The 23,847-nt window shown below is 37.8% G+C and overlaps 1 protein-coding gene across 3 annotated transcripts in view; it reads left to right on the top strand.

Annotated features, from left to right (window-relative positions):
* The first annotated feature begins 5,329 nt into the window (after positions 1 to 5,329).
* Nalcn (sodium leak channel, non-selective) overlaps positions 5,330 to 23,847 on the top strand; it is a 301,887-nt gene continuing 283,369 nt past the window's right edge. For 2 of the 3 annotated variants that reach the window (XM_042285329.2, XM_015997513.3), the window contains exon 1: positions 5,381 to 5,670. The gene's annotated coding sequence lies outside the window, so the exon portion shown is untranslated. Of the gene's footprint in view, positions 5,671 to 23,847 lie in introns of all 3 variants that reach the window. The other variant, XM_006978781.3, reaches the window with a different exon arrangement.

Here is a 23,847-nt window from a genome sequence, read left to right as displayed (position 1 = left end):
ATGTGGTCCTAATCATCCTCTATGTGACCTGCTGGGTAAAGCCATGAGGAACCCGAGAACAGGCTCCCACAGGACATACAGAACATCCCACAGCACTTCCCTTTTCTTTCTTTTTTTTTTTTTTAAAGAGGAAGGTTTTAACCTTAACAAAGTAAAATTACATATAATTTGGGAATTTGGGTGTAGCTTCTCTTACTACTTCCTGTTGAAGGGGGGCATTGTATCTTATGGGGACACAAAGAAAATTTAAGGATTACGGAATAGTCCATGAGGCTGTATTGTCTGAGCCAGTTGCCTTCAAACCATTCTGGATGTTGGATCATCTGGGCCATGGTGTCATCGGAGACTTTTCAGGGGGTCTTGGCTGATCAAACCTGATGTATCTTAATCTGGAATAAATCCATAGCCTCTGGCTTTCTGTGGGAACAAAAGCAGAGCATCATTTCCAAAGCAACACATCTTTACATCCAAATTTTAAAGTCAAGGAATATTTAAAATATTCATATTGGTTTAACTCAACATCTTTTATGATCAAATGTTTTTCTGCAGTTAAAAATCCCAAAGACAACACAATCCAGATTCTCTGTGTAATATTCATCTTTATGTGGCTTATTTTTTATATTAATTTTACTGTCTCTTTAAAGACTTTATTTTTAAAAACTATTTCTTTATATAAATATATATATATATATATATATATATATATATATATTCCTTTTTCTCTCTCTTCCAAGCCTATGTACATTTTTACACACATTGTACAGCATTTAAAATCTTGTTCCATCTGAATCTGTCTTATTGTGAATCTATTGCTTTAAACTGCAGCATTTGTAAGACTGAAATGGTGCTATTGCTGCTGACTCCGCCCACCTCAGCTTCCCAACATGGTGGTGGTACGTTTACAGTTTACAGCCAGTTCTGGGAGCTAGTGTGGGTCTATGCTTTTATCCAAGCAGCATGTAGCCCAGAAAGCTCTTTTTTTTTTTTTTTTTTTTTTGTACTAGCAAAAGCTAAATCCACCATGCAGCTTAATGTGCCACTGGCAGAGACCTCATCCTACCATACTGCAGGTCGAGCGCACACACTAGGAACGCACAAGTAGCTCAAACCAGCAGCTGCCGCTCATTTGAGAGAGACAATTAGGAAGCAGTTTTTAGCTCCATTTTAGAATCTTTTCTCAGGTTTTAGGTAGAAACTCTTGCCAACTCATTGGGTACCATTTGTAGCTAGAGTTTTCCTGCCTTGCCCACAGTCAGGACAAATCTTTGTCACCCACCAGTCCCACAGCCGCTCAGACCCAACTAAGTAAACACAGAGACTTATATTGCATACAAACTGTATGGCCATGGCAGGCTTCTTGCTAACTGTTCTTATAGCTTAAATTAATCCATTTCCACAAATATATACCCTGCCATGTGGCTTGTGGTTTACCAGCATCTTTTCATGCTGCTTGTCAGGGTGGTGGCTGGCAGTGACTCCTTCTGCCTTCCTGTTCTTTTATTTCTCCTCTCTGTTAGTCCCGCCTATACTTCCTGCCTAGCCACGGGCCAATCAGTGTTGTATTTATTGACCAATCAGAGCAAATTGACATACAGACCATCCCCCAGCACAGCCAAGTGCAGACCATCTCAGACACCTGCACTCAGGCCCATGGTCCTAATCATCCTCTATGCGGATCTGCTGGATAAAGCCATGAGGAACCTGAGAACGGGCTCCCACAGGACATACAGAACATCCCACAGCAAGGAATCTTAAAAGTTCTTATTAATAAAATCAACACATGGATTTCTGCTTCTGGAATGCTAGGATTAAAGGCATGTGCTACCACTGCCTATCCTAAGTATCTAGTGGCTTTTCTGTTCTCTGAACCCAGATAAGTTTATTAGGGTACACAATATTTTGGGGAACACAATACCACCACATATGTTTCTACTTTTGTTGGGGTATTGTGCTTATGCAGCTCATTTAAAAATGTAATATATAATTAAGAAATAAAGGTTAATAGTTAATCATCTATAACCATCAAACTTGTAGTCATATTAGGTATGTTTTCAAGGTTAAACAGATACATTTAGATAAATAGATGGTCTTCAGACATCTCAAAGGCATTGAAGATGTTTAATAATCTGAGATTTTTCATGACAGTGAGACACATCTACTTCTGGCAGCACTAATTTACTTCAAAAGAAAATAATGGGCACCAAAGAACCCCTATATGGAGTTTGCTTTCTTTATGGTAAAAGCTAGCAATTTGGTCAAGAAACTGCCCTTGCTTCAATTGCTGAACCAGCAAGATGGAAAAGAAAGTTACTGCCAAACTTTGCCAAGACAAGATGTGACAATCCTTCAAAATTCCATGATTCTCAGAAATGTCTCTCAGATATAATAGGCCTATAGTCCAAAGATGGAAGCCCCAGCATTGTAGAGGAATTTTGGGTGATTCTCCAGGTGGCTAAATGACCCTGTCATTAGGTAATATTACATCTTTTGGGGTCTTTAATGGAGTTAAAGACTAAATAGTTAGACTTAGCTATGACAAAAAAAAATGAGGTATAAAACTTCAGACTCACAAAGATAAGCTAAATAATATTTTCTTTAAAGTTGTCAAATGCAACTGGACTGGATATTGTAACTGTAATTCTTACTTGATAACTGTTTTGCTGTATATAAATTTACTATTTTAAAGTTAAAACCTTCCTTTTTAATTAGACAAAGAAGGGGGATGCTGTGGAATAATCCTTTTGTACACTGTGAAAATGTTTTTGCTCTCATTGATTTAATAATGAACCACCTGGCCAATAGCTAAGCAGAAAGGAGTTAGAAAGGAGAACCAGACTGAGAGAACACTGGGAAGAAGGAGGATGGAGTCACCAGCCAGACATAGAGGAAGTAGGAGATGAACATGCCATGCTGATAAAAAGTAATGCCACATAGTAGAGTGTAGATAAGAAATAAGGGTTAATTTAATTTGAAAGAGCTAGCTAGTAATAAGCCTAAGCTATTGGTTGATCATTTATAATTGATAATAAGTCTCTGTGTGATTATTTGGGAGCTGGCTGGTGGAATAGACCTGACTGGTGAGACAGAGAAAGTCTACCTACAGTGAAATATGACAATTATCTAAGCGTAAGATATCTCTATATCTATAATCAAGTCAAATTGAACTGCATTGGTCTAGAATTCTCCTCCAGTAGAATTAGGTGGCTATATTTCCATAGCTCACACAGCATCCTTCCCAAGGATTCAAAACTTTCTCTTTTATCATGGTTATTGTTTTCTTGGTAATTCACTATGAGGAGACAAAGGGAATAATAGTGTTTGGTGGATATAAACAGTGGGAACACAAGAGTTAGTAAGAAGCAAGTGTCCTGTTTTCATCAAATTCTTTCTATCTTGTGTTTCCTAAGCACTGATTATGGTCTGAGTACAACTACTTGGAAGCCACAGATTCCAATATTAGTTGCACATTACCCTGGCTCTTGCTGTACTGCACAGATCTATGAATCTACTCTTCTTCCTCTTCCATTTCATACTATTTAATACAGATTCAACCCATATCTCACACATACAAACTTTTCTTTCCAGGCCCAGGAACTAAAGCAAGAAGAGGCAAATAGAGACAATATGTGCTAAAATGGAGACACAGGGTGTCCCCACTTACTTATTAATATGTGAGGTTATAGATGTGTTCTGACCAGATTGTCCAACATTGTATAATAAACTGAAAATCTCATGGTATTCAAATGCTGGAAATTGATGTTAGTTTGTCAAAAATATGTTGCAAGACAGGGGAAAAAAGATCTGTGAATCATATGAACTCACAGGACAGCAATTCTGGAGGATACATTTGTTCACGTTTCCCCATTTTGACTGAAAGAAAATGGGAGGGATAGTGAGCAGATAGAGAGGGTTAGTATGGTATTTTAAGTATAAGTATTCTCTTTTATCTCTTTTGATGATCTCTGTCTATATACAGAGAATTTCTAGATTCTAGAATGGATGTGTTGAGCTTTTCCACACATCTCTAAACCCCATGGACTTTACTTCAGTTCCATAGACTCTTTAAGACTTTGAATCACCCATAGTATTGCGAGTGTCTCCTGAGTAGGAATCAGATTTGTCAGTCAAGGTATGTCAGTTACTAACAGGGAAGGTCAAAAGCGCCTGTCTTTTGATGTAGAGTATTGCTGGGATAGGTGAAAATATTGCTGAAACATGACATTCAACTTTTATAAAAATCTTGGTGTTAAAATATCTCATGATTATATTTTTTCTATGTGATAATTCTAATTTATAAAAATAACCCCAAGAGTGATATGCCATTATGTATTTTAACATCAGCAATAAAGTAGTATGTAGGTTAAAATAAAATGTAAGCAGAGAGGGGGATGGTGATGAAATGAACCAGTAAAAATTTTAAAATAAATTAGTTATGATTTACCATTATTGAAATTATTTTTAATTTTATTATGAAAATGTCTCAATCCTTTGTCTAAAATACAGCTTTTTATAAAGTTGGCAATTCTGAAGTCTTCTGAAATTTTATTGAAAAAAACCTCACATTTCTATTAAATTGTGAAACACTAATTATGAACATTTCTCTTTAAACAAACACAAACAAAACCCAACAAACAATAACAAAAACAAACAAACAAGCCAAAAGTCCACAACCAACCTAATAGGATTGAGAAGATTGGTTTGTAAAGGTGGTAATTTAAATAAACAAAGTCAGAAAATGTTTAAAATGTGTGTATAATTTTACTTTCGTTGATAGGGATAAAATATTTTGTGACAGGCAGTTGTTCTTCAGTTAACCTTCCTTATAGAGGAATCTTCATCTTCTTTCCCTATCCCTACTGGCTTTTATGCAGGCCAGGAACGCCTGCATGATTGCTATGGCTGACTGACTGCCTGGCAAGATTAAAACATTTAAACAAACCTTTAGGAGAGCGAGAGTGCAACGGAAGGTGTCCCCTGGGCATGCACATGGTGCTTGAGATGCAAGGTGTCCCTACACCTGTTCTGCTGGGTTCCCTAAAAGACACCAGTCTCAGGCTACCCTGGTGCTGCAGAGTATGGGGTTAACCGTGTATGAACAGACTTTAGCCTCAATCTACATGACAGAATATTTAACAGACTGAAGACGTTAATAGTGCATTTATTGTTTAGCAATTTCATACTCAGGTGTGGTCCTGGTTAGTACCCTTAAGATACTATTGGATAAAGTAGGACTACAAGAGCACACACTGGGCTTGCAGGCCTAGAAGCGGGAGCCCCCGCAGCAGCCTGAGAAGATCGCCCAGCTGTTGCTGAGAGACTGGCTGTCCGCAGAGAGAGGGAAGCCACCTGCAAATACGGACCCTGGCACTGGCAACCAGCTGCGGCGGCGCCTTGAGCATCCTCCGTAGCTTGCGCAGCAAAGCCAACTGCAAAGGCAAGCGAATAAACACAAGGCCAGGACCCCCGCAGCTCTCCTGGAGCCCCTCGCCTTTGCAGCGGATGCTAGTGCAGGACTAGCACGGAGCTGACTGAGCCTCCATAGGTGAGGGGCCGCGTCCCCGTCCCCGCTGGCCCAGACCGGCGCGATCCGCATGATGCCACCCGCTGCCGCTGCCGCTGCCGCCACCGCTCCAGCCCCAGCACCGTGACTGCTCAACGCGGCGGTTACAGGTTGGTCACCGCCGCTGGCCCCAGAGACTGCGGCGCAGCGGGCACAGAGTCCTGCTCAGGAGGCCGGGAGGTGCCGGGTTCGCCCTTCGCTGGGGCCTGGCCCGGGAAGGGGCTGGGGACCGGGAGACCGCCCATGGCTCAGCCTGGGGCGCGCAGGGTAGGGACCCTTGGAGCCACTGTGCACTCCCCGGCCCCGGGGCAAGCTGCTCCAGGGTCAGTCTTGGGAAGCCATGGGCCTCTGGATGGGGCCTTCCCAGCCTGGGCATCCAGCAGGTGCTGGGAGGTGGAAGAAGCAGGTGGCTGGGGGTGGGGCTGATGCGCATCGTGACCATCACTGTGCTGTCCTTGTCTGACTCTGGCCTTCATCAGGGTCAACCCAGAACCTAGACGAGGGTTTGGGGTTACCTCTGCTCCATTAGCTTTTGGGAAGGCCTTCCTGGCCTTGCCCCACTCAGTGATCCTGCAGACTGATGTTTGTTAAATTGCTCTATTTTATTAGTTGGCCTGGTTGAGCAACTGTCATTAGGGTAGCCCACACCGACCAGTAAAGTCTTGTCTTGCCAAAGCAACTCCATTTTGTCTTTGAATCATTAAGAGCCCAGCTTAGAGGACCTGGCTGGAATTAGGAAGTGAGTCCAGTGGGCTAGTTGTTTCTCTGACTTAAATGTTGCTTTAAGACAACATAATGCTTCTGAACCTGGACCCTGTGTTTCTTATCATAGAAAAATAAATATTTTAGCTTTGGGACCACATTTTCAAAGACTATACTGTGAAGGATATGTGAACACACACACACACACACACACACACACACACACACACACACACACACACACACCCCACTCAACCTTAGGAAGATTGCACTCTGGACCCAATTTCCCTGGGTGGGAAATAAGAAGTAAGGCCCCTTGTGGCTTTTGTTTCTGTAGTTGTTAGTCTTTCACATGGGATGGAAAAATAACAGGTGGCTGTTTCTGTTTTTGTTTTTAAATTTATGGTTCCTCTTTTTACAGCTTTTTCTGTGACTTTGTGTTACCTGGGAGAGGAGCAGGGACTGTGGCAATTTCTAAACAGCAGGAGGGGCTTTTTACATCCAGATTGTCCAAAAACCCAAATAAGAATTGTGGCTTCTCAAATCTCCACAAATTCAGAAATTTATTTCTGAATTGTTTGGCGTCCATTCTGTGCCATTCTATGTTGAGCATTTCAGTCTTCTCTGACATAATTTTGACCCAGCCCTTGATAAAACTATATAAAGGAAAGAGGAAAACTCAAGCTTTGCCAAATAGCTAAAAATGTGTGAAGGGCCGTTGGGGATTAGAAGTAGAAGGGATTACCTGTCTGAGTAGTATGCTGTCATTGAAAACGATGGTGTTAGAAGTAATAAAAATGAAACCATGACTTGTGATGGTAACAATATAGTTATAGCTTTGGGTGTGACTTGCAAGGAAATTCAATAGGAAACATGTAGATTTGAAAGAAGAAAATCTGCTCATACTAGCATCATTTTCTCACAGCTCAGTGAGCTGAAGGCTATATAGTGTTTTCTTTTCTTTCTTTCTTTTTTTTTTTTGAGAATGGCAGTGTGTTCCAGTTGCTTTTTTCCCTCTTACCAGCACTAAGTGTGACTGTATGTGTCTGTCTGTAGGTTCTGTGGAAGAACATATTTATTTCACCATTCATCAATGGTGCTAAGATAATTTTAGACTTATATGTTTGCATAGGAAACTAGTCACATGTAGATCTCAAGTTGTAAGAAAAACTTCACATTTCAGCTTTAATATTGTAATATAAGGAAAATATCGAACTAGGGTGTGGGTATTCTTTGAGGAAAAGAGATGGACTCACTTCCTAAGAATCTGTCAGGAAAATATTCATGCAGGTCATCACAAAGTGAGAGGCACTCCATTCTAGTTTGGGTCTGGAAACAATGCTCTGGAGCATCAAGATATTGTAAATTACTCTTCTCCCCAAATGGTAACAGTGTTTTAGAATTTGAAAGCCTGTCCTGTCATATAAGTCTTATCTGTGTCAAGGATTTTCCTGGGAAGCTTTGTGACTTCAAAACTTTTCCCTGTACAGACATTTTAATTTTATTAAATATTTGTTATCTCCTAAAATATTTCTTGTAAGTTTTGAGATTATAATTACATAATTTCTCCTTTCCCTTTCTTCCCTCTAATCCCTCCCATATACTCCTCCTTGCAATCTTTAAAATTCATGGCCCGTTTTTCATCAATTGTTTATATACATATGTATACTCATATATACATATCTAACTATAATCTACTCAGTTTGTATAATGTGACTTGTGTGTATGTCTTCAGGTCAGGTCTGACCACTTGGTATTGGATAATCAGTTGGTGTGCTCTTCACTATGGCAGACTATTTTTCCTGCTCTTCGCATTCCTCAGTTGCCTGTAGTTCTTTGTGTAGGGCTGAGGCCTTGTGCTTTCTCTTGTCTACATGAGCATGTTTATTGCTGTTGTCCTTGTTCAGCTTATGTTTGGGCAATGTGCTGGTGAAACTAAGTAGGTTTCTTATTTTAAATAATCAAGGGGGATAGAGACAGCTAAAGGATGAGGAAAAGAAATATCCATCTGCCTTTTAAACAAGCTAATACAAATGATTACAATGTCCTTGTTCTCAGTAGTCTTGGTAAGTTCAGAATGTTATATAGCTGTAATCATAACATTAATCAGTCTTTATGCTATTTGTTCTATGTACTATTTATTGTAAACATTGAAATGTTTCTGTACAGTTTGCTTAATTTAAAACTTTGTAACACCACCACAAGCATAACCTCACTTGCTAAACTGTTACATCTGTCATTGGATATTTGTGGCTTCTACTTTTTCACCACTGTAAAAAAAAATGTATTGATAGGTCATCATGCTACATTAATCAATTTCTATCTTAAGCTTTTTTTCTGAAAAACTCTCAGCAATTATGTTCCTCAGATGAAGCAGTGCACTTTACAGATATATGAATATTTATTTAAAAGCACATATAAAATTTAATTGCCTTTTAAAAAGATTTACTCTATAGTGATGTGTATTGCCTTCATGAATTCATGTGTCCCACATGTATGCAAGTGTTTGTGGAGGTCAGAGAATATTAGATACCCTAAAATAGGAGTTAGAAAAGATATTGAGCCACCAAATTGGTGTTGGGAACTGAACCCAGATCCATTACAAGAACTGTAAGTGCTCTTGACTGAGTCGTTATTTCAACCCCATAAAATATAAATATATTCAGATTATATTCCATGCTTTAGAAGTAGACATGCCACTTTTAAAGCATATGTGAGTGACCTTCTGTCTTAATGAAAGAAGAAAAATTAATAATTTGACCTTATGACTTTTGTGTAATTTAAAGACTTGTAAGAAATTCTTCTGAAAACCAAATAATAAAATTGAACTTCTGTAGTAAAACTAAAATTGAAAAACAATAAAAATTGAAAGTTGGAAAAAGTAAATAAATGCACTTATTTTTAGGCAAAATGTGGGGTAGGTTTCAGTTTAATTTTGTTTTGCTTTCTTTTTTTACTTAGACTTCAAAGAAATGATGAAAGGAACTTTTAGTGAAAGCTGCACCCACAAATTGAGAAAAAAGATGAACATAACTCCTGGACATCAGAAACCAAAATATTTTTGTTTGAGTCCATAGAGATGTTGCAGTTTCAGCTCTCTCTAGGAGGTTTGCTCGAATGCTAAGAAAGAGAAATTCCAGAATGATCTCCTAATGTTAGCATGGTGGTAGCTAATCTTGGGCACTGGGTATTGGTGAGACAAATGTTTCTCTTCTGAAGCAGTTTCCCCAGCAGGTCCCAGGACAAGTAGAGCTAGACCCAAAGGAATATGCTCATCTGTCAGGGACTGAACCAGTGAGTCCAGAGGGGGAGCAGGTGCAGGGCTCCAGGGAGGTAGCAAAGGAGGATTAGAAATACAAAAGGCCCAAACTCTGTAGCCAAAGGATTCATTTATGGGAAGATCAAGAGGGAAAATTATATCCAATTATGCAAAGGAAAGAGATGAAAGGAAGACTTTCTCTGTAGAGAGGATGGCCTCTCTGGAAGATAGCCAACAGAGACATACACACATGTTCTTCATGACCAAGAAAACAACACAAATGGAACATAGCCATGTTTTAGAGTGAAATAAGATCATGCCCCCCCTTTTAGATTAAAAAGTATCGAAATACACATATCAAAATAGGCTATCATGTGCCAGGAAAGATAAATAAAGCAGAGTCAACATCTACATATATCCTGGTGAATACTGAATTTGAAAATGAAAAGGAAAATAGCTCATCAGCATTCTGGCCAAGTGTTTGCTTTTTTTTGTTACATGTGTACAAATGGACAATTCAAACTGAATTGATATCCTCTCACACAAATTAGCAATAAACAATAAAATAATATCCTTTAAATGAATAATTTAGAAAAATATCACAGGATAGTTCTCTTATAGGCTCAAAATGAAAAATATATATATAAAATCTTATCATTATAGAATGCATGGCTAAAAGTATTGTTACAATGAATGGGAGAAGATATGGCTTGAAGATTTAGTATCTTCTCAGAATTCTGGGTCCTAAAAGGACATTAGGAATAAACACTCCAGGTTAAGAATTAAAGAGAATGGAAAAATGAGAACTATACAGAGAAAGAGATTAAAAACTGAAAATGAAAACATGAATGAGTTAATTGTAAAGTACAAAGCTCTATAACAGACAGAAAAGAGCTATGCTATTTCTAGTCTCTAGGAAATATTAATATTTCTGTTGCATATATTTATTGTGTGTAGTGGAAAGTTTCTTAAGGATAATTTCTAGTATATTGTATTCTCTGACCATACTCATCTCCACATACATTTTCTTCCCCCAAACTGGCATCCTTCCTTCTCTTTGTCTTTTACTTTCATGTCATATATATATATACATATGAACATATTATGTACTTATATATAGTTTATGTATCTATAAACAGTCTAGGGTTCACAAATGGGAAAAATATGATATTGATCTATGGATCTAGCTTGCTTTACTTATATGATGATCTCCAGTTGCATTAATTATCCAGCAACTGTGTTTCATTCATCTTTATGACAGAATAAAACCCAATATGTACCCAACACATTTTCTTTAGCCATTGGACATTTGACCAACACCTAGACTGATTCCATAGTCTTGGCTATTGTGTTACATGCTGCAATAAACATGATGTGCAGATGTCACTGTGGTATGTTCGTTTAGAGTCCTTTGTTTATACTCCCAGGAACACTATGATTGAGTTGTAGGTAATTCTAGTTTTACTCTGCTGAGGAGTTGTCATACTGAGTTTCATAATAACCTGACCACTTTTCATTTCCACCAGCAATGTATCATGGGTTTCCCTCTTCCAACTTTGCTAGCACTTATGGTTTGCTTTCCTAACTATTTCTATTGTCTGAGGTAAGATGGAATCCCACTATAGTTTTGATTTTCATTTTCTTGATAGCAAAGGATGTTGAATATGTTTCTCAATTTACTGACAATTTGTATCTCATAGTTTGAGAACTGTCTCTTCATTTCATCAGTATATTTATTGGTAGGTTATTTGATTTCTTGCTACTTAGGTTTTTTCTTTTCTTTATTTTAGTTCTTTATATATTCTAGAAACTAATCCTCTGTCTGAAAATAAGGCTGTTATTAGAGAAATTGGATAATCTCTTCGTGGTAATGGGGATAGAGGTGAATGTTTTACCAGCAGAAACAAAATGCAAACAGATCTTGGTAACCAAACAAAGAGACTGAAATAGAAAATAAACTCTCTCTCCAAGACTGTAAGAGTGTGAATTTTTTTTTAGTATTTTATGTCTACAGAAACCAATTATTTATCTTTCAAAGCATAAGCTAAATTGTTTGATTTGTTTACTTCTTAACTGTTATTATGAAACCCACATATGATTAATTTTGAATATCACTCCTTGAGTAGAAGAAGTATTTTTTTTATAAAATAGTTCCTTAATGCCTTTTTATTGAAAAAAAATTTCCTACAATATATTCTGATCATGGTTTCCCCTCTCGCAACTCTTCCCAGATCCTTCTCACCTCCCACCCACCAAATTCATGCTCTTTCTCTCTCTAGGAAACAAATACTTTCTAAAAGTACAAATTATGGAAGTCTATAACACCTAAGATACAAATTTGTGTGAGACAAGATAAGTCTCTGATGTTCTACAACCAGTAGACATTAGTTATTAAATTTTATTGACGTTTTAAAACTGGAAAATATAAAACTTGAACAGTTAGGAACCTTCTAAGCATGAAACATGGAAATGTAGCCTTTCTGTGGGCTGAAGTAAAGATATTAAAATGTATGTTATAAATAAGAGACTAAAAAATAATAGAACTTGCTGATTTGGAAAGAAATTTTCTTGAATCATTTTCATTTTCCTTAGCGCTCTCTCTCTCTCTCTCTCTCTCTCTCTATATATATATATATATATATATATATATATATATATATATAATTATATTATATTTTCTTAGCTCAATATAGATAGATAGATGATTGATAGATAGGTAGATAGATAGATAGATAGATAGATAGATGATAGAGATAAAATTGATATTTAATGGAGAAAAATAATGCCATCTAGTGATCTGTTAAACAATTTTCCATTCAAAATATTTCTTTCACTTAAACTATTTTTGTGTTTTGAGAATTTCATGCAATGGATTTTGATCATATTCACTCCTATAAGTCCTCTAACAATGTCCAGATCCACAACCACTTCTTTACCCCCATCTTCTGTCAAAAAAACTAAAAAACAAAAAAACACAACCAGTCAGATTTGTGCTGCCCAGATATTCTTCAGCAAGGAGTCATCCACTGAAGTAAAGTCAGCTTTCCAAGCATCACAGCCTTAAAGAAAGCGGACTCTCTTTCCTACAAGCCATCAGCTGTCCATGGCTCCTTGGTTGGTAAAGAGGCTGTGACTCTCTTCCCCACCCAAGCTAGAATGTCAACTCTATTGATCTTGTGCCGGCAACAAGGGCTCTGTGAGTTTAGGGGTACAGTGGTTGACCCTGTCGTGTCCAGAAGACAGTTTCACTCTGGCTCTCCTCAGCCTCCAGTCTTTCCTTCTCTTCTACAGTGATCTCTGAGCCTTGTGGGTGTGTCTATGATACAGATACACCCTTTGTTTCTGGATATTCTACTGACACTTCTGCACTTTAACAAGTTGTGAGTTTCAGCATTAACCACCATCCAGTGCACAAAGAAACTTTTCTGATGAGGTCTGAGAGCTTCACTAAACAATGGTAGACACACATTTAGAGAGCAGTCTGATACTGCATTGATTTATCAGAGTAACAATCGTAGGGTCCACCTCTGGGGACTGTGAACTCCTCAGCCATGGATTCTTGACCAGATTTGTTCCTCATATAGAGCAGGCCTTCAATCTAATCAGAAAGTGGTTGGTCACCCCCATAACATTTGTGCCTCTATTGCCCCCGTGGTATATCTTGTCATTACTGTAGTTCACTAGGTTCACAGCTCAGTGAGGCTTTGATGACCTTTTCTTTCCCCTCAGCAGGCTGCATAGGTAGCACTCACCTTCTAGTACTATGAAAGGGAGCAAGCAGGGAAAAATCATCCTGGTCAGCACGATGTGCTATGACCTCCCCTTGAGATATTGGCTTGACATGTCCTGAAGACCTACAAAACAATACATGTTATCACATTGCTTCTGCTTTCATACCAGAACTTGATAGTAATACCCTATTGCTGACAAGACCACACCCAGGCACATGCTTGCTATGGTATGTGGGTGGATGTTAAAGGACATTTCTCAGGAGTCAGTCCTCTCCTTGTAGGATAAAAAGGGCCTACGAGACTAATTACATGATCAGCTTGGGGTAATTTTTAATTTTGATACTCTTTTCTTAAAATTTTTATATACCTGTGTGTTTATTCAGGATGGTTCAAAAAGTTAGAAAAGTATGTCCTAGAGGAGATAGCAAGAACTAGTCTGACATGTTGACTGGATTGTATGAGTAAAGGCAGAGAGAGGATACTTAATCTTCATGACTTCCTGATTCCTCATGTTGTGGTCAATATGGAATCTAAAATCATCAAATGTATAGAAGTATAAAGTAAGATGTTGCATTTCAGGACCTAGAGTAGGAAGGAATCGGAGGCTGCTAACTGCTGGGCATAAAGATCATTTTTACAAAATAAGCAAATCTTAGATATCTGTTCCATGATGTTGTTCCTATGATGAATTACACTGATTACCTAAAGCTTTGTTCAGAAGATAGAGCTTATATTAAAGTATTCTTATAACAAAGGATAATTGTATACACACACCTATCTATGTATTGCATTATTGAAGAATGAAACCAGGGCCTGACATATACTAGGCAAGTACTCTACCACCACCGAACTATACTCTCAGTCCTGTTTTCACTGTTTGTTTTGAGACACAGTCTCACTAAGTTGCCCTTGTTGGCCTTCAACTCACTCTATAGACCTGATGCCTTGAATTTGTGGTCTGCCTAGCTCAGACTCCTTAGTAACTAGGATTACATCCCTATACCATCAGATCCAATTAATAGATTTTTTTTGTTGCTGTTGTTGTCTTCTTTGATTTGTTTTAACTGCAATGACATGTGTAACACAAATGCAGATTTGTTCCCTCTTCCACTGCCATACTATTCTAGTTTGGACATGTAGGTTACAAGACAAAAGGAGACTGGAACACTGTAGTTAATTCTAAATTCTTTTACTAAGCCCAATAATTTCAAAGGTCAAATTAAGTTTAACTTTTGTAGTTTAAACAACAATGACAAAAATTTCCTCAAATCCTCGGTAAAGTGATTGCATTGCTTTTACCATCATTTTAGAAAGAACCAGAGGAAAATAGTATGTTGTTGTTCCTTGTATTTTAGGAAGTAGATTCAGCATTAAAAAACAAAAATCAAGGATTCATTTTCTGTTTTGAATCACTATGTTGGAAAAAAACAAAGAAAAGGAAGTGTCTGTCTTTGAAGATGGAGCTTAGATGAGTTTGCTTCTGTGTGGTCACTCACCTTGGGTGGCCTGGCATCCTGTTGGAACCAGAGAAGACTGCAGCGGTCTGTCTATGTTCACAGAACTACATCTGAGTTAGTGAAGGTCAGGCCACAGAAGAACAAGTACCCCCAAGAGAAAAACTGCATTTGGAAGAGGGAGAAAAGGAGAAAAGGAGATAAAGAGAGACAGAGAGTAAAAGGGAAGAAAGGAAGGGAGATAAGGAGAGAAAAAATATATCATACAACCAAAAATCAAAGCAAATATTTTCATACAAAACTAAACTACAAACTTGCCTCTGCATCTTGATCAACACATTGAAGATAAGAATTTCTTTGGAGAGCAGAAACTAGGGACCGTGTGTGACACACAGCAATGTCTCAACAGTGTTCTTAGCTTTGAGGTGAAAAAAATAAGGGATTTTTACACTTACAAGGAATTTGTAACTGCAGGGAAACAGAAGTAGAGAGGACAGTGGCTCTGCTGTGACCCCTAGGGATCAAAATTTCCAGCGCTTCTTAGTTCTGCTAACACGATGCCTTCATGCCTTCTATGATATGGCCTGAGAACATAGGGCTTTAGGCTGCTGCGGTTCAGAGAAAACCATTCACCCACCTACCTATCTTCCCTCTGAGCAGAGGCCAAGTGAGAGGGAAAGGTAGGATCAGCTCAATCAAATTCTGAACAGATGATCTCCAGAGGGTCGAAGGAAGCTTCCTAAGAGAGCCAAAGAACCTGGGATTGCACACCTAAAGGCAGGTATTCTCTATTTTAGTCTCTCCTCTTAAAAGAAGTCCAGAGGCAGGACTCAGGGACTTCTACCTCTGTTCTCTGGAACAGGAAACTAGTTCCATTCATAAAGCCTCCAAGGGGTCTGACAGAAGCAAGCTGTAGGGGGCAGACTCACAGGGGGAAAGCCAGAAACTGGCTCTTTGCCAACTTAGCACACTAACTTTATCTGTGTGTGCCCTCTCTAAGTCCTAGTTTCTTGGTAATAGTGACAGATACCTGCCTCATTCAGGTATGATTAGGAGCTGAAGTGATCTATGCAAAATTCTGCACATAATTCATGAAAAAAAACTTACCAAATGTAATGGTTTAAAGTTTTATTTGTTTTAATTTTATAAATGATTTGTTTATTTTTATTTTATATGCATTGAAACTGGTGTTACAGGCAGTTGTGAGCTATGATGTGTGTGCTGGGAATTGAATCCAGGTCCTCGGGAAGATCTTTTGATGCTCTTAACCACTGAGCCATCTCTTCAGGCCCATGTTTCAATTTTAAAAAGCACAGATTTAATTGTAAGTAAACATCATTTAAACAGCACCATTCTAAACACATTCAAAAGTTCTTAAGATTCAAAAGTAAAATTTTCACTAGCAAAATAGTTCTGGGGTAAAGGTGCTTGTCAAACAAAGCTCATGACATGAATTCCTTCCCAGGATCTCACAGCAAAAGGAGAAAATTGACTCCAGAAAGTTTTCCTCTGACCTCCATATGCATGGTGCACCACACACACCACACACACACACACACACACACACACACACACACACACACACACACACACGAGGAATATGTACAAGTCAGATCTTCTGCCTATTCTCTTCTTTCCCCAACCTTCATTCTTTCCAATATAAAATATTACTTGGATTCGACTTGATCCCAACTCTTGGGGATCTGGACATTTGCCTCAGGATTTTATTCTATGCAGTGGGGATAACACTAAGAACTACTCTAGAGAGACAGCAGGAGCTAGGGGTAGAGGACATTGCTTGGCATAGAGCAAGGTCTCAACAGAAGTTTGTTCTCAACTTTCAAGTGAAAGAAAGAAAGGACAGAAGGGAGGGAGGGTCAGGGTGAGGGAAGCAGGGAAGGAAGGAGGGGAGGGATGGAGGGAGTGAGGGAGGGAGGAATAGAGGAAGGAAGGAAGCAAGGAGGGAAGGAAGCAAGGAAGGAAGGAAGGAAGGAAGGAAGGAAGGAAGGAAGGAAGGAAGGAAGGAAGGAAGGAATCTATAAATGCCCAAGCTTTTTTCTCTTCAAAATATTAAACAGTTTATGAACCATTTCTCTCTCTTGGGAAACATCAAATGTATAAACATATGAACAGCCTTGGGAGCATTAATCCATTTTTTCCCTCCAGGTCACTTTGGGCAAATGTATTACAGACATCTCTAGACCCCAGAGCTGCTCCTTCAGACTTTTCAATGTGTAGTCGTTCACTCTTGGAGTGTCTAGAGGAACCTGTCACCTCTGGAGATAGCCCAACACTTCTTAGCAGAAACTTCTATACAAGATAGCCCTTTTACGGAATGAACAGCCCCAAATCAGTAACTTATTATTATGATTATTAATATGTTTCATTGATTATTTAAGAATTTTGTACAATATATTTTGGTTATATTAATTCTTCTTTCCCAATTGTTTCCATTTTCACACCTTTCTTACTTATAAAACTTTGTGTCCTCACTTTTCTTAAATGCATCAAGTTCACTTAGTAACTTCTAATAGATGTCTTCTATTAAGCTGTATTTCTCTTGAAGATGAATTCTAGAATTTCTCTAGTAAATTCTGTTTCCTTGTATTTTCCCTAAACTTTGAACAATAAACAGGAGCAAAATCATTTAGTCACATTTATTCATCTGATCACCTCATATCAAAGAACAGAGAAGCAGGGGCATTGCAAAGTGAAATATAGTGGCTGTGTGCTTGGCTGTGGATTTGGGGTCTGACTAATGGGTTTCTCAATAAATTTCATTTCAATGTCTGAGTACAACATTTGCAGACAGACACACATTCCTTATACCTCATGTCATAAGAATCATTTTTCCAGTCCACATACTCATAATCTATTCAGTCAAGAATTTATGAGAAAAAAGCTAACTCTAGGAAATGAAGAAATCTGCCACCTTAAGAAGTGGAATTATCAGAAGGGAACAATGCTTTCCTCTCATCTTTTAAATTTAGAGAAAATGTGATTGAAATACACTAGACCATTTCTAGGATTTACTTTAAAGTAAAAGCTATGTGATAAGTGGGTAATGATTTAGGAAACCAAAAATAGTGTTTGATTAATTTGATGAGAAATTTGACCTTTCTTTTAAGTAATAGATATTAAAAATAAGCCCAGTGGTTAAAAAAAAACTATAAAGTAAATCAAATAGTAAAAACAGATTCAATATTAGGAGCTGAGATATGTTTGTACAATTTCACAGATAGTAAGAGGTGATGAATTTGCAACCCCAAGTTTGTTAAAATATATCTTCACTTTGCTGTTTGTTGAACAAAATACTTGGTTTTTAATTTAGTAGTTCTGTGAGCGGCATTGTCTTGGTTCATGCACTAGGTCAATTTTATCATTAAGGCTTCTTTGTCTGTAAACTGATTCTTGTAAGAACTGAATGAGCTAATGTACGACACGCTTAAGACAGTGCATGATACATAATGAGTCCCCGGCAAACATTTTTTATTGGAAGGAGTCTGTTTTTGCATAGAAGTAAACACAATCTGGGCAGAAATGAACCAAATGAGCTCATTATTTTATTCTGAAAACTTTCATGTTTCACATGGCGTGTGTGTGTGTGTGTGTGTGTGTGTGTGTGTGTGTGTGTGAGAGAGAGAGAGAGAGAGAGAGAGAGAGAGAGAGAGAGAGAGATGTTTTTAGGTTTCTCTGCTCATAAGTGGGTTCATTTGTGGTTCTGAAGCTATTTATCTATAGTTAAATATATTGGCTGAGGAATAACATTAGGTTTCATGTCAAATTTTGTCCCTTCCTTAAAATGGTTTTGACTATCAAAAAAAGGTAAAATAAAATCAGCAATTAAGCAGTAATTAAACAGACAACAGTAGGATTGCTGGGTTTGAGTTTAGGGAAATGCCATGACCTGTTTACTAGGCTGTGAGGGCTCTAAGATGTGATATCTGGAGGTAAGGTAGAGGACTCCAGAGAAAACATGCTAGACTCAGTCACTGGTACTGTGGCAGGCTATGCAAATGATCTGGTGTAGGAGAGGGAGAGGACTGTTGGCCATTGGACACAGTGATGGGACCCCTGACAGAGCAGATAGAGGTGTGAGATCAGAGGCTGTAGGGCTCAGTTGTTGCCTTGAGGGTGGAAGGAAGGCCAAGTGGGCAGAAAGAATGAAGAAAAAGACAGTGCAAATGGATGCTGGATAACTATTGCGGAATATTCCTTTACACTGTGTGGAGATGTGTCACTGTGATTGGTTTAATAAAGAGCAGAATGGTCAATAGCTAGGCAGGAGGTATAGTTGGAACTTCTGGGGACAGAGAGCTCTGAGAAGAAGAAAGGAGGAGTCACAGCCAGACTCAGAGGGAACAGACATGCAGGAGGAGAGGTAAAAGCCACAAATCACATGTCAACATGTAGATGAATAGAAATGGGTTAATTTAAGTTATAAGAACTAGTGGGACAAGCCTAACCTATTAACCTAATTTTCATAATTAATAATAAGTCTCAATGTAATCTTTTTGTGAACTGGTAGCCCAAAGAAAAATCCACTTATAGATAACAGACAATAAGACAAAAGTAGTGGGATATTTCCCCCTAATTTAAAAATGGCATAACATACAAAAACATAGAATGTTGTATGCATTTGTTCTAAGTGGAGATGTCTTCTGTCTGAGAAGGAAGTTGGCAAATAGAAAAACCTAATACTACAGAAATAATTGTTGTCCCTGGACCCAGTACCTGGAATTCATGTCCCTGTTTATATTTGAGTACTTTCATAGTGTATTAAAGTACACTGTAGATTCAAATGTGAAATAGGAGAAAGGTTGGTAGAAGATCTTGTTCAAACATAAATCTTTTTATAAAAGCTATCTTTATTTGTGTATGAGTGTTTTCCTGCACATATACATGTGCACTATGTGTGTGCAGTGCCTGCAGGGGCCAACGAGGATGGTGTGCGATTCTCTAAAACTGGTGTTACAGACAATAGTGAACTACTATGTGGGTTCTGGAAACCAAAACTGGGTCCTCTACAAGAACAGCAAATGCTTTTAATTATTGAACAATCTATCCAGCCACTGAGTAATAAATATTAATGGCTTTCTGTCTGGAGTTCTGTGGCCATATTGAGAAAAAAAGGGGGAGATAAGAATGAGAGCCTTGAAACAGGAGTTGAAGTTGCAATGCCCAAACCAAAATATTCATGACATCAAATTCAATTATCTCCCAAAATATGGGGTGACACCTTTCTCATCTACAAGTTTATCATCAGAACCCAAATCTAGGAATACATAGTTATGCTTGTACTTGTGTGCCTTGGTATGGATTGATATAAATGAGCTTGGGAGACAAGAAAGACACTGAAGGAATATAGATGTTTGAGGGTAGGATTTATTTAGTTAGGATTTTGTATGCATTCATATTTATTGGTAGAGAAAGATTTTCACAAGATAAAAAGAAGAAAAGTGTAATAGAAGTATATGAAAATAGCCATATTAACTTCACTGTATGCATATAAAATACATGTGAAAAATAAAGTTCTAAAAGATATAATTCAATCCTATTGGAAAATAAGGACCTCAGTAAAGACAATGCACCAAAGAAGAACATGCCTGATAAGCGCTGTCCCCAAAGCACAATGGCTGACACACTATATGCTTAGCCAACATTTAGAAAAATGACAGAGTCCCTAGAATTGGAATTCCTAATGACATTAATATTTGTCTCTTATTTTATTTACTCATTTTTCCTAATTTTCCTATAGCAACCTAGTACTGTTTGGTTGATGAAAATAAAATAAATTAAAATAAACATTGATGTATTTAATAATTTAACTTGAAGTTTAAGTATTTGAAAGTAGGAAGGGCCTAGACAGTGAATGTCCAGGCATGCTTCACAAGTCTCCTCTCACCTGACATTACAGAGGCATCCTGAGCATCTGCTTCCCTGTGTCTCCCGTCCAGGAGTCTGGGGATAGAGTTAGCAGTAAACTGTAAAAGAATGAAAGAAGCACCAGGTGGGGGTGGGAGACTGAGAAGTACATACACAGTGAGAGTTAATTAATCAGCAGCTCTGCCTTCCCATTTACCTAATCTTTAAATCAACTATGCTATCTGTTGTGTCAGGAACATGGAACAATCAGGTATTCTGGAAAGAAGAAGACTAAGTATTTTTTTTCTAATGCTGAATCCATACCACTCACCAATGGTTGGAACTCTGCTTTTGTTTGTTTTCTTGTCAATACAATTATGCAGCAAGACTAGATGAACAGCTTTTGTAAGCAATGATGATTGTTCTCCCAAAGGCATTAAGGTAGGTTTGGAATTAGAGGGATGTTATTAAATATTTATTTTCTAAAATTTTCTGACCAAACTGTAGCAGAGCTACAGAGCAAATAAACAACAGCACCCAGTTAAGTGGTATGTGTCGAATAAGATAGGCATGTAATTTCACTAGTACTCATGAAGACTGCAGAATTTGAGTATATGAGTAAACCAAAATGTGGTTCATGATCTTGTATTAACAGATGTAGTGCCACCTAATGAAGAGAAAGAAATCATGGTTGTTGCCTTCTTTAGGCATTCTTATATAAAATATGTGCTATGAATTTACCAAACTGCTATCTGTTTAAATAGTAAGTCTTTCAGTTATAACAAATCACACATAGAACTAAAGAAAATGTTTTTGAGTTAAAAAAGGTAATTAGGAATAGGGGACTGCAGCAGGCAAAGAGGACACAGCTGGATAAAAGACTTGAAGTGGGCAAGAAAGACTGGAGGATGAGAAATAATGGCCCCGTTAGCCAGTTAGAGTGGAACATGTGAGGGCAAGAACAAAAGAAACTGCAGGTGAATCAGTGGGATTCTCCATGAAATATGAGTCCAGATGAAGCAGGTGATTTCTGAGCTCCAAGTGCCTGTGTTGTTTTCTGCTGTGCATGCAGCACAGGCTGTCGTTCCTGACACAGAGTGGACACATAGTATTTGCTGTAGATGTAACCAATCGTCTTATTAAAATAAGAAACACAGAGCCAAGGTAAAAGAGAAAGCCGAGAGGTCAGAGCTCAGAGATAAAATCTTACCTCCTGCAGTGCTCCTAACTTCCCCGAGAGAGAGCTACTTCCTGTTTGTCCGTGTTTAAATATTCTTTCTGTTCTGCCTTCTCATTGGTTGTAAACCCAACCACATGACTGCCTCATCACTGCCTGTAAGTACCGCCCTCCAGGTCTTAAAGGCATATGTCTCCAATACTGGCTGTATCCCTGAACACACAGAAATCTACCTAGCTCTTCTAACCACCATGCTCTTGCTATGGCTCTAATAGCTCTGACCCCAGGGCAACTTTATTTATTAATATAAAATTAAAATCACATTTCAGTACAAATAAAATATCACCATAATTTGCTGTGTGAATGAATGAAGAGTGGATAGTGAATGAATGAATATCAGAGAAACAAGATAAGCCGAAATTCCATGAGCTGTAAAAGTGTTCATATCACAATTTTTAGTTCAGGCAACTAGGGAATGCTATCAGTGAGAGAAATCATCTTCCCCAGGGAAAAATATACCAGTTGGTTAGTCAATACCAAATTGTCAACCCTGAAAACATAAATAGAAGTAACATTATACAGACTGAAAAAGTTAGATTTAGGAATATATATGTATGTAAATATACATATATGCATATACAAACAATTAATGAATAAAAGGGCTGTGAATTTGAAAGAAAGAAAAGAATGGCATATGAGAGGGCTTGGAGAGAGGAAAGGGAAGGAAGAAATGATATAATTATATTATAATCTCAAAAAATAAAAGGAGTAATAAAAATAAAACATAAAAAAGAAGAATCCGTGAACATGGGCAATCTTTTCATTTATTGCTGTCTTCTTTAATTTCTTGAACAAATGTTTAGTGTTTCACTGTAGAGATTATAAATCTTCTTGACTAAATTGTCCTTAGGTATTTTATTTCATTGTAGCTATTGGAAAAGAAATTATTTTCTTGACTGATATGTATACAGCAATGCTACTGAATTTCTTGTTGATTTTTTTGTATCCTATAACTTTATAATTCATTTAATAAATGAGTTCTAATGAGGTTTTGTGACATCATTAGAGTTTTCTACATAGGGAATCATATCAACTGCAAACAGGGACCATATACATTCCTCCTTTCCAATTCGGAGGCATTTTCTTTCTTTATCTGTCCAGCACTCCCAATACTTTGCTTAATGTCAGTTTGGAGAGTGGGCATGCTTGTCTCCTTCCAGAGAAAGTGTTAAGCTTTTACTCATTCAGCATGATGTTAGGTGTGGGTTTGTCATATGGGGACTTCATTATGTAAAGTACATTTCTTTCATACCTAATTTTAGAGCTTTCATCATGAAAGAAAGTTAATTTTTGTTAACTATTTTGCATCTAATATAATGATCTGATCACATGATTTTTATTTTTTATATAGACATAATAAAATGCTTTTCCAACGACTTGAATTGTACATTCAGTGGTAGAGCCCTTGCCACACCTGTAAGTGGATGTGTGTGTGATCCCTGGCATCACAACGAGAAAAACAAAGAAGAAGAAGGAATCAGATTTGAGATACTATGACTTGAAAGGGAATTAGTAACAGTAATTAAATGAAAGGGGCCTTTGTTCATATAAAGAATAAAGAAATAAGAAAGACAATACTGTGTCTAGAGAGATAGCTCAGCAGTTAGGAGCCCTGGCTGCTCTTTCAGAGGACTTGGGTTCAACTGGGTTATAGCCATCTGTAATTATAGTCTCAGGATATCTAACACTGTCTTCTGTTTTCTGGGGGTACCAAGTATGCATGTGGGATACAGAATATGTGCAAATAAAACATATGTACAAATCAAATTAAAATAAATAAATATTTTAAAAAATATGGCACTGTTGAGCTGTAACTTGAATCTGTGTGGTCCTTCTAGCTACATGTTGGGACCTGGAGTACTTAGGGTGCTAGAATTTGGAACAAGAGCAGAAAGAATGAGAGAGATATTCCATCACAGTCAATTATATCAAGTTGAACTATGTTGTTGCCCTGTATCTGAGAAACAGCATAGGCACAAGACTCAATGTTAGTGGGACATTAGCTGAGGGTAATGGACAATGAAGGCATTAAATATGGC

Source organism: Peromyscus maniculatus, chromosome 9, assembly GCF_049852395.1.
Source record: "Peromyscus maniculatus bairdii isolate BWxNUB_F1_BW_parent chromosome 9, HU_Pman_BW_mat_3.1, whole genome shotgun sequence".
Classification (NCBI taxonomy): domain Eukaryota; kingdom Metazoa; phylum Chordata; class Mammalia; order Rodentia; family Cricetidae; genus Peromyscus; species Peromyscus maniculatus.
Note: the sequence above shows the minus strand (reverse complement) of the source record. Positions and strands in the feature narration are given on the sequence as shown.